Raw genomic sequence first — 9,584 nt, 5'->3', positions numbered from 1 at the left:
ATCTTTCGTGGTCAGGATTAGCTGTGATTTACTGTTTGCTTTAATCTATTTTTAGTTTCTGTGTTCCCATTCATCTCCATTGGATTTTCTCATGTACTTCTGGTGGCTATTCTCATCTTAATCATTTCTTCCTGCAGTTCCATGGGGATGCATCCCCTGGTCTCTCTGTTCAGTATTTTGAACGTTTCCCTTTGGCAATTTGCACTCTACTTGTCTGACATATCCCTCTTGTACCTGTGTGGCATGGAATCAAAGAGCCCCCGCTTTACTGGGAGTGGATCTGCTCTGTAGACAAGGCACTGGATAGGTACTCGTACCCACCTGAAATGGTTGAGGCTCAGGTACCATTGGTACCTTGGCAATGCAGCTCTTGTGAGAATTGGTAGAAATGAGCTTGTGCAGTTATTGGTCCTCCCGGTTAAATTACAGACCCCTTCCTCTCATGGGTCCTGCTGCACTGTCATCTCTTACGTACCCACAGCTCTGGATTACAGACCCATACAGATACTGAAGAGATGAAAATTTGTAGGATTATAGTGTAGTTTGAGTTGGAAGAGACTCTGGGAGGTTTCTGGTCCAACCTGCTGTTCCCAGCAGGGTCAGCGGTGAGGCCAGACCAGGTAACTCCGGGCTTTAGCCAGCTGGGTCCTGAAAACCGCCAAGGGCGGACACTGCCCAGCCTCTCTGGGCAACCTGCTGCAATGCTTGACCCTCTTCGGGTGGGAAAAAGCTCATCAGCACTAGTGGAGGAAGAGAGGAAGATGCGTTTGGCTAACAGGATAGAGATGTGCTACCGTGACAACGGTTTTTTATATTTACCCTCCTGCTGATCTTCACCAGGATGACATTTGCGTCTGTGGTATGCTGTTACCCAGAACCGGAGTCTGCAGAACGTCTGTCTGCATCTGCACGGCGCTGCTGAATTAGCTGCCCGCGATGCAAGTTGTTCTGCAGACCGCAGAGCTAGTCGGTGGAGTTCTGCTCTCCTCCAGATCTGTGCCCTTTGTCCCTAGCACTCCTCCTGCTACAACAATTTCAATTCCTCCCCGCAGGGTCACCTAGGGCACCTTTGAGTGGGCAAGAAGCACCGATGTGCCTGCTCTCAAGTGTGTGCTTGTCAACAGCCTCCTGCCTGCTGCCAAATGCAGTGTACAGCAGCTGAACGCTGTCAGCCTGTCCCTGCCGTGGAGAGACTCTCTAGCATCTGTCTGGCCAGATGCTGATTTTTGCAAAAAATTTTAGGAATGTCATCATCTTCATGGTGTGGGCGTCTCAGGAGTTCAGGAGTTAATTCCAGGGAAGCAGACAGGCAGATAATTGTACGACAGGCTCACATAAGGCTGTTCCTTAAGAAAGCAACTAAAAAGATAATGGAAAGTAGCATCCGTGAAGGCTAAACATCCCCAGAAGAGAAGAAGAAAAATAATTGTAGGAACATTGAACCTTGATACTCGTCTATACCATATGCTTGTTATCTATCACAAATAGAAAAATAAGAGTGAAAGGTTGAGATTCAATACCACTGAATTCCACAGTTAACTCTGGGTCAGGATTTCTCTGGCAGCCTGCCAGATACCAGAACCCTATCTCTTGGCCATAAATTAACCCAAAAAAAAGAGAAAACCTATTGCGAATGAATTTAGCCAAGGTTCCTTGGGGATGCTTGCAGAGAAGGGAACTGAAAAAGCAGACAGCTGCTCTGTAGGCTGTGGGAGTATGTGCATGTGGTGACTGGGAGGTCCTCAGACAAAAATATTGTCCCATGTGTGGTCCAGCGCATTTGTCAGACGTGGCAGACCTACTCCATGTTTGCAGCATATATAGGCACTGCAGGAGCGCTGAACGTGGTACTTTCTTGGTGCATCTGACTCGCCGCACGTCTGCTGCACAGTCCAACCGCACGTGTTCAGCAGTTGCTTGTCCAAGGGCACTGGTGGTCAGAAGAATCTGCTCCAGCAGGACCTCTGAGATGCCACATCGTCGGTAGGGATGCCTGCGGGAGGAGCGGAGTGGGCTTTCCCCTGCGGAGCGATGAGTTGTGAATGCACAGACGAGGAAGGGCTTCGATGGTGAGTGCAACGAGTGTGAGAGCCTCCGTGGTGTTAGGGAGGGAGGCAATGCGGTCGAAGTGCTGGCATGGAAAAGTCCTTGTTGCAGCAGTGTTGTGAACAGGTCTGAGCAGGGTGAGTCTGTGGCTCTTGCGGCTGGGGAGTATTCCACGTGTGGGATGGTGTGAGTCTCAACAGCAGTGTTTGCTCTCTAAAAACGCCTAAAATGCCAGCGTACAAAAGACGGTACACAGGCACAGCCACAGCGTCGGCAGCAACGGATGGACGTTGTGGTCGTGAGAGAAGGCGATGGCAGAGCTGCCAGCGAGAGGCTGAGAGCTCTGTCTCCGTCTGTTGAGTCTGGGCTGGCAGCCGCCCCCGTACCCTCTGGGGAAAAGCTGGGATAACATTTTTTACCAGCTTCTTGTTTCTGCCTTTGAAAGTCTCTGTGCAAGATGTGTGTATTATCAGCTGATTGAAAGTACCGAGGCAGCTGCTTGGTTATCCTAAGTACAGGTAAAATATGGGTGCAGATAAGTGAAGCCAACACTAAAGAATTTCACCATACTGAATAAATAATTGCAAGTAGCAAGTCCAGCTCATTTCCACATCTGTCCCCTGCTCAGCTGTCTGAGTGCTGTTACAATACAGGCCTCTCTTAATAGAGAGAACTGTTCTTTTTATTCAAAAGCTGTTTCTGTATCTGTGCTGGAACCACTGCCGGCTTTGTGAATGACCACTTCTGCTGCTCGGTGCTCATAGAGAGTTCTTTGTTGGTGGAGCTCAGAAGTCGTCGCTTGGGTCTCAGGAAAAAAGCGTATAACAATCTGTAGGACTGTGTTTATTCGAGTACAACTGAAGCGATTGCGTACCAAATCAAAGTGAGAATTCTGAATTTAGCCAGCCATAGCACTGAAGTGTGGTGATCACTCATCACCATTCTGTTCTTAATCCAGCCCCACGGAAATCCTTCTGGATACAGATTCAAGAGAGTCTCCCCTAAGAATGCATTTCAGAGTGAAAATCATTGTCTTGCGAAGATATGAGCGTGTCCCAGTGCTGAGACTCTTGGCATAGCAGCCCACTGACATGATTCTCCACTTGCTGCACGATGCGAAAGATCACACCGGAGTCGTCGTAGGATCCCGAGGCCGAGTTTGCAGTGTTCTTCTGATTAATCCATATTGGCTAGCCCATCCACAGCATCCACTTAGCCATTGCAGTCATAGTTATGGTGAACATTTATGACGATTTACTTGCTAAATCAAAATACGCCTCCCCTTTTTGTCAGGTGAATTCTGAGCTGGTAGCGTTACAGCAGACCCTTCCCTTTCCTTTCAGTGAGTTTTGCAGGCTGGAGTTCGATTGCATGATTGGCGCCTGACACGAGGTTTTCATCACATTGACTGGGGGTGTTCCCCTCCTCCCAATTCCGCGGGATAACAAAGCGTCGGTCCCTGCATCCTTGTTAGTATAATCTGCGATGAATACATGGCTGAAGGTCTCAGAAGTGGAGATCGAACACCTTTCAAAGTGTGCCTGCCCCGGGCCCTTTGTCAGGATAATTTCCCCATGCCGTCTGCCTTTGACACCCGCGCGTAGGATGTCTCCTGTTTGCTGACATGGAACAGGCTCCCCGCGCTCCCTACACCTGCCTTTTTACTAACTGTCCATTTACTCTCCTCACACTTCCTTCGCTTGGTGCCCTGCCCTCGGGGCCAAAGCCATTAACTGCCAAGGCCCCTCTCTGCTAAAACAACCACCCCGTTGTGCGGCACCGGTTGTTTTTTTTTAAGGGAAGCCCCCATGCACTTGCCCCTCACCCCACCTCCCTGGCCTTTTGTGGCCCATTCAGTGACTGGCTTGACCCCTCCAGGACCTTATCGCCTTGCGGTCAGCGTGTGTGTGCCCAGCAGACCGCGAGACGAAGTCGCCGCTCTCTTGTCCTTTCGGGCAGTTGTGGGTGACATTTCACAGTCTCCTGACCTGAGCTGACACCATAAATATCGGTGTTTATGGGAAGGAGTGGGTGGGAGCTCGCATCCACAGAGTGCACCAGTTGCTACTGCAGGCACGATCGATTCAGAGGGCTTTGTGTTTGGCTTGGAGGAAGGAAGGCTTGTTGATGATGGAAATCTCTCAATTTTAGAAGGAGCTTTTATTATGTCGGTGTTTAAATCTGCGCCACAAAATAGCTGGTATTAAAAGGTTCAGCTTTTTGCGGGCCATAGGGAAGCCTTGCCATAGAGCTCAGCCATCTACTAGCACCCTTCTAGGGCTGATTCTGCTCCAGAACCTGCTGCTGAAATGCCCGTAGCCAGAGGAGCCGCCCGGGCAGGCACTGATCCATGGGGAACTGGGACTGGGGCTCAGTGACCCCCGGGCCGGTGTCTGGAAGCACAGTGAGTGTATTCCTGCCCTCCATCCTCCTCTTAGCTCCAGACGTTTGCTGATGGTCAAACCAGACCTCCCTGATGGCTCACATGGCTACCAGCCCTCTTGCCCTCCAGCGAGTCTCTGCAGGAGGCTTAGGAGCAGGCTTGAGTTCAGGCTTGGCTTGAATTTAAAGCCCGGCCCTCCTGGCCGTGTGGATGCAGCACCTGGAGCCCTGCAGGAGGTGGATTCCAGGGGATGATAAAGGCAGCAAAGACACAACCTGCAGCACTTTTGTTTCCATGCGTAGGGGCCTGTCCGTTCTCACGCTGTCGGTACTATTGCAGGTGAGGGGTACGGGGTATTTTGCAGTAGAATGAGTTGTGATCCATTTTGTTTAATTTCTTGGGACATACTGATGTTCTTGGGTTTTGGGTTTGGTATTTCTTTTTTTTACTCTCATGTGACAAATACACAGTGGGGTTTTAGGTCCAAAGAATACCTGCAAGCTTTAGATTTGAGCAGCAAGTACCTGATATTTCTTTATTGGGCTAATGTGGGGAGAAGAGTTTGAAATATTCTAATGATCTCAAACCTGGCATGGGGCTCAGAAGTGGGGCCATGAAGAAGGGCAGACCCTCACCAGGGGAACTGAGCAGTAGGAGGCTTGAAGAAGCTTAGAAACCAGAAGAGGCTGGAGAGGTTCACCAGAAATTGTTTGTCTCTCTGCATCTCTGAGTGGCCCCTCCTTTATTAAACCAAGCACAGTCTGCGTACCTTCCTTGCCGAGGCCCTTTGCAGCCTGTCCCAGCCCCGCGCATCACGCTGTCGGTTGCTATTGAGAGATCATCTGCTGACAGCCAGGACATCAGCCACCACTGCCTCGCAGACAGAGTGTCGAACAAGTGCGTTCGCGTAGAAGGAGCTCGCCTGGACGCTGCAGAGCTGCTGTTTTCTCTCCCCTGGTGCCCTCTCCGGTGCTCAGTTGTCTGCGGGAGACATTGCAAGCAGCTTGCTGATGCCTCCTCGCTTGCTCAACAGTGTTTCATTGCTGGCCCATGTTCCTCTGACCATATCCAGCTGCTGCCTCATACTTCACCCTCCTTGAAGAATGGTATCTTTGCCCCTGACTAAAGCATCTAGGTCCAGAGATACCCTGTAGTAGTCAGGAGGGACAAAGAGGAAGCTGAGGGGAGAGTTGTGTTTCCCCTTGAAGGTGCTGGGGCATTGTAGAATCCCAGAGCCATGAAATGGCTGAGGTTGGAAGGGACCTCTGGAGACCATCTCCTCCAGCCCCCTGCTCAGGTTGCCAGGGCTATGTTTGGTTAGGATTTGAGCATCTCCAAGGATGGACACTCCACAACCTCTCCGGGCTAGGCAGCCTCTTCCAACGTTCAATATCTGTCACAGTAAAGCTTTTTCCTACGTTTTGAGTGGAATTCCCTGTGTTGCAGTTTGTGCCCATTGCCTTCTCTCCTGTCGCTGGGCACCACTAGGAAGAGCCTGGCTCCATCTCTGTCATTCCCTCCCATCAGGTATTTATACACACTGAGAAGATCCCCTGAGCCGTTTCTTCTCCAGGGTGAACAATCCCAGGGCTCTCAGCCTCTCCTCCTATGAGAGGCACCAGTCCCTTCGTTGTCTTTGGCCCTTTGCTGGGCTCACTCCAGTAAGCCCATGTCTTTCTGGAGTGGGGGAGTGCAGAACTGGACACCAGATGTGCCCCACCAGTGCTGAGCGGAGGGGAAGGATCCCTCCCTTAACTTGGTGGCAACGCTCCTAATGCAGCCCAGGATTTGGCCTTCTTTGTGGCAAGGGCGCATTGTTGGCTCACGGTCAGCTTGGTGCCCACCAGGACCTTCTCTGCCAAGCTGCTTTCCAGCCGATCGGCCCCCAGCCTGTGCTGGTGCCTGGGCTTGTTCCTCCCCACGGGCAGGACTTCGCAGTTCCCCTTACTGAACTTCATGAGGTTCCTATCAACCCAATTCTCCAGCCCACCGAGGTCCCTCTGGATGGCAGCACGACCCTCTGGGTTATCAGCCCCTCCTCTCAGTTTTGTTTCTCCTACAAACTGGCTGGGGGTGCACTCTACCCATCATCAGGGCCATTAATGAAGCTGTTCAGCAGCTGTACCCACCAGTGACAGACCTCCAGCTGGGCTTACTGCTGCTTGTCATGACCCTCTGAGCCAGTTTTCAGTCCCACTTCACTGCCCACTTACCTAGCCTGCATGTGATCTGCTTGTCTGTGAGGGTGTTATGGGAAACAGCGTTGAAAACCTTACTAAAGTGAAGATAAACAACATCCGCTGCTTTCCGCTTCATAAATCCGTGCTGACTGCTCCCAGTCATCTTCTTGTCCTTCATCTGTTAGAAAAGTGTTTCTAGGAGGAGTTGCTCCATCACCTTCCCAGGAATCGAGGTGAGGCTGACTGGTCTGTAGTTCTCCGGATCCTCCTTCTTGTCCTCCTTGAAGATAACCGTCACGTTTCCTTTCTTCCCGTCCTCAGGGGCCTCTCTCCATCACCATGACCTTTTAACCATCATCAGGAGCGGCCTCACAGTGACATTGCTCAGGTCCCTCGGCACTCGTGGATACTTGTTTAAATGTTCCCGTAGCTGATCCCCCTCCAGCAAGGGTCACTCTTCCTTGGTCCAGACGTTCCCCCTGGAGCCCACTTCTCTGTAAGTCGGGCAGCCCCGTGGGCACGGGAGACCCCACGTCCTGTCCCGTGCCCTGGATGAGGCTCAGCAAGGCTGAGGGGGAAGGGGGAACAGCCTGGGGACAGCCCAAGGGCTGCAAACCTGGGGACAGCACTGCTGTGGAGGGGTCTGCCCTGCAGGGAGATGTCCCTTCTCCCAGCGCGGAGTGCTGCTTACCTTTCACAGCCTTGTGCTGGGAAGCGTTGTCAGGGCTGTGGTACCCTTGTAATAAATTAAAGTTACGCTAGACAAGACAAAGAAAAGAACCGTCTTGTCCTTGGGCTGGAGCTTATGAAATGCAAAATCTGAATGTTGTGACCACTTCCTCCCATACACACCTGAGAAACTTGGGCACAGAAAGACGCGTAGAAGCAAGGTTTCTCTGGTGCTTAACAGCTCAGCTGTCATTTTTCTTGGATATTGAATTGCTTTTCCGAGTGCTTTTCCAAGGTGTGTTTTGTGTGTCTGTCCATGCAGTGAGGGGCTGGCTGAGCCGTCAGCTGCTGTTGCATGAAAATGCACTCCTTCCCTGATGCACATAGGTAGGTGGTGTCTGACATTTCCTACCTTTGTTTTTCCCTCCTTCAGAGACTGACCCCTTGCCCGTTGTCAGGACCCCCCTCTCTCTATCCCCATCGCAGGGACAGACCCCTCTCCTCCTGCCAAACCCGAGCAGCCTCGTTACCTGTCTCATTCTCCCCAGTGCTTTCCTAGTCGTCAACCACCTTGCTTTCTACTTCCCATCTTCAGAAATCCCCTTTGCTTCCAGCTCCTCCTAGAGCCAGCGTGCAGGCTGACCAGGCTGTTCCTGCGTGGGAAACGCCTGCTCCGAAACACCCTTTGCCTCCTTCCCCCTGCGTGGGACCCTCAGTGTGACCCTGGCACTGGTCCCTGTTCTCATCCCAGCGCTTACAGTCTCTTGGACTGGGATTGATGGTCTCAGAGGTGCAGAGAGACTGAATAGCTGGGGAAGTGGGGAGCGGAGCTCAGGTCTCGACTCCAGCCGCATCCCACCGGAGCAGCCTCGCCGCCCCTGCCACCTGCAGAGGCTGGAGCACGCATGCCTCGGTCTTGTGTTCGAGTCTGTCTTGTAAAGTGTGAGCGATCGAGCCAGCTCAGTGCACACATCTCTAATTAGAGGCGAGGGAGAAGGACAGAGGGAGAGGAAGGCACGAACATACATTTAGGAAAACATTTTCACTGAAGCTGCAAGAACCCAGACCTCTGAACTCGGTTTGCCAGTACATTTGTTGGTGATGCTCCACACTCACCTATTTGGTACAGGGTAATTGCAGGTACTGTGAGCAGGATGAACGATGGGTAAATGAATTACAGGGCCAGCATTACAAGGGGTGGTCTTTTCACATCAGAAAGCAAAAGGGCTCGTGGTGTTCTCAGGAAAAATCAGGTTGTAATTATAGCTGGCTTGCTCGTGTTTGAATTCTGCATAACATGTCTCGGAGTGTTTTCAGTTGTGTCCCGGATGGAAAGGGCTCCGTTCCTGTAGAGAGAGGCTGAAGGCCATCACCGGGCAGCTGTGCCCTCCCAGGTCCCCCGCAGTCAGCGTGTGGGGGCAAAGAGGAGATACCAGGGCCTGATCACATCCCGAGAAGGTGACACCGTTGTTTCACCGTGCTCAGTGGAGTCACCAGCATAAGCAAGAGCAAAACTGGGGAAACTGTGAAAAACTGAGGAAGCCAAGCTGCCATAGGTCTGCTGCGGTGATGGTCTCTGAACAGGAGGTCTTTTCTAACAGATGGATCCCCAAAAATGTCCAGCCGAGGTTCACATACAACTGTACAGTGAGTTTAAACCTCCTGAATTCTTTTGCTTTGCTTGGTTCTCCATGGAGCCCCGGCGATTGATCAGGTTGAAAGGCGCTGCCCCAGGGCCCAAGGCAGTAGGTGGTACGCTTGAAAAGTTCCCACATGAGCTGGTTCCCTTCAAAAATCATTTCGTTTATTCTAAAGCTACCTTGGCAGCTTTTCCTGTCTCACCCTTGATCTCTGCAGGCTCTGCCTCTGTACCTCAACATCAGCCAGGGCTTTGGAGGGACAGCGGTGCTGGTGCGGCAGTGCCAGCCGATGGGACAGAGCAGCCCAGGACCCAGGAGCCTTTGGTCCGTGGCACTCGTTATTAACGCACGGCGTGTCTGCAGGGGACTGGGACAATCTGTGTCTTTTGTCTTGAAAGCTGGTGGTGTTGCCGTTCGGTTTGGGGAAATGACAGCCACAGGCTGCTCTGTCTTCAGTGGGCTTTTTGCCTCGCGTTAGCTACAGTTAGGAACTGTTTGTCTTGTGAAGAACAAGGCTGTAACTCACTCCTCGTGAGCAAAGCCAGGCCAGCGTGAAATAATAACTCTGCCTTTGCCGGCCGGGATCCTGCAACCGTGCACGTAAGTGGTCAGTGCTGGTGCCGGGGGAGCATCCCCGCTCCCGCAGAGCCGTGTGCTCACAGGCCC

General features: G+C 52.0%; 1 protein-coding gene across 1 annotated transcript in view; it reads left to right on the top strand.

Annotated features, from left to right (window-relative positions):
• Positions 1-9,584, top strand: part of CLPB (ClpB caseinolytic peptidase B homolog (E. coli)) — a gene marked incomplete at both ends in the record, with an annotated part of 68,697 nt that overhangs the window by 17,210 nt on the left and 41,903 nt on the right. The window lies entirely within an intron of this gene.

The sequence above is a fragment of the Cariama cristata genome, unplaced genomic scaffold (assembly GCF_000690535.1).
Source record: "Cariama cristata isolate BGI_N322 unplaced genomic scaffold, ASM69053v1 scaffold8543, whole genome shotgun sequence".
Classification (NCBI taxonomy): Eukaryota; Metazoa; Chordata; class Aves; order Cariamiformes; family Cariamidae; genus Cariama; species Cariama cristata.
This window is presented reverse-complemented; position numbering and strand designations above follow the sequence as displayed.